This window comes from Arachis ipaensis, chromosome B4 (genome assembly GCF_059453495.1).
Source record: "Arachis ipaensis isolate K30076 ecotype BB chromosome B4, ASM5945349v1, whole genome shotgun sequence".
NCBI classification, from domain to species: domain Eukaryota; kingdom Viridiplantae; phylum Streptophyta; class Magnoliopsida; order Fabales; family Fabaceae; genus Arachis; species Arachis ipaensis.
The window spans coordinates 40,767,719-40,769,978 of record NC_142439.1 but is presented as its reverse complement, the minus strand read 5'-3'; positions in this window follow the sequence as shown (position 1 = coordinate 40,769,978).

Genomic DNA, 2,260 nt, shown 5'->3' with positions numbered 1-2,260 from the left:
TCACAGTAGAGATTGGGAAACTTGGTTGGGTCGGTGGATGGTAACAATTGATTCTCTTTTTCCACGTCATTCAGCAGATTCTTAGCATAGTTGGCATAAGGGAAAGGGGTAGATGCTTTGGAGCGCTTCCTCTTCTTTGAGGTAGTAGCTATGGCTTTTCCTTTATCTGACATCCTGAAAACAGATGTGATATGATATTAGCAACTAGCCAAGTAGATGTATAGCACTCAAGGTAAGACATACTCATGAAGTGAGTGAAGAAAAGAGAATTCTTGGAATGCAAGTAACAAAATTCAGAATTCAAATAAAGTCACAAACCAAGAATTCAAACTACACTTGCACAATGCTTGTTCATTAAGCCTAAGAAACGCCATATTCAAAAGAATGATTAAAGGGGTTATGTTCAAAACAAAAGGAAGAGATCAGTTGGTTAATCAAGTTAGAGTTAGAAATTGGTTTAAAAGTGAGTGATATGGCGGTCACTGGCTCAATTAAAAGAAGTGCACAGAGTATGGAAGGTAAGCATACTCAAAATCATGAGGGACATTTAGTCATTGATGATGAAATATGAAAATTTTACACAAAAGCATGTATATGGGAAGCAAATCATCAGTCAATGTCATGGTCACAAGAGTTTTACAATAGTTGGTACTGAAAAAGTGAAGTATGCACTAATGTAAACAAAAGCACTTAAAAACAGTTTGAAGCAAGAAGGGTTATACTAGTGAGATCCACCAATTATTGCAATTAAATGAACCTTATTGAGGAAAATCACAAGTTAAAGTCAAGTTGGAAGTTCAGTACGATTGAAAAGGCAATTGACTTAACTTGGAGGGTGAAGACATAAAAGGTTCAAGTTGATGAGTTAGGTAAGGGATTGTTTGTCACAGAAATCCAACAAGCAACTCCTTGAACTAACCAATCCAGTGCATATCGTGGGAAATACAAGTAAGCACAGAAATGCCAACCATAGCAACCTAGGAATTGAACTTGTTGAAGTTGAGTGAGACTCAATTCGAAAAATGCTAAGTTCAATTTTTAGGTTGCACGTTAAAGCATATAGCAATTTTAAAAATTCAGGCAGCATTCCGGCAGTAAATCGGATGTTTCCGGATAGTACAAAGCAGCAAAAACAAATATATGATTCCAAAAAAATGCACAAGTATGACATGAGCATGGATCACACATAGTAAGGCAGTACCAAACACAGTCAGATAATGAATTTCAGCAAGCAGCAGTCAAGATCAACACAACAGCAGAACAGAATCATATAAACAGAGCATGTCTCTCATCATTCAGCATGTAACATTTGAACAAGTAAACACAAATGGCGCACTTATCAGGCCTAGAATCTTCTAACCACATCCAAACTACCTAACAGCATGCAATTCTATCTAACCTAACATGCAAAGATAACTAATCAATTAATCCACTCTAATCATTAAACAAGACTAATAAAACAGAGTAAAAATAGGGTAGTAGGACCTTGAAAGCTGGGCAGAAAAAATGAACCAACAGATGAAAAAGGGAAAGTGAATGGGGCGTCCGTTTTCTGCTGCCAGTGATGGCGGCCGACGGTGGGGCTTGCAGCGGTGCTGAGATGGCACCGGGACAGCGCAGAAGTGGAGAGAGAGAGAGAGAGTAAGAAATAGAGGAAGAGAGAAAGAAGGAGGGAGGGAAGGGAGAGTAGGTTACGCAGCGATTGATGGCGGCGGCGATGGCATCACCGGAGGTGCTCGGTGATGGTTGCAGAGAAAATGAAGGATGAAGGTTATGGAGGGAGGGACGTTGGGGGAAAGGGTGAGGGTATGCGAATGCTAGGGCTTTTGCGTCCCTGGGGTAAGTAAAAATTTGAATCCACGCGTCCGCGCACCGTGCGCGTCTACATGGGTGGGAGAATAAGGAAGTGGCGCGGGAGCGTCACACGCGCCTGCGCATGGATAGAAGATGTGGGAATCGGGGTGGACGCGTACGGTGCGTGTCCGCGTGGGTGAGCTGGGCCAGAGGCACAAAAGTGGCCCAGAGTTTGAATAACTCTCGGGTCTTTGGCCTGGGTGATGCAAAAATGCACCGACGCATGCGCGCACTCTGCGCGTCCGCGTGGATGAGTTGATCGATGATGGGACGCAGAGGCACCAGCTGGGCCTACACACAGGTAGGGAAACGCAAGGGGCGCGGACGCGTCACGTACGCATCCGCGTGGCTTAAGGCCCAGAGTTGGCCCAAAAGTGGCACAACTCTCTGGTCCTTGGCCCTGAAA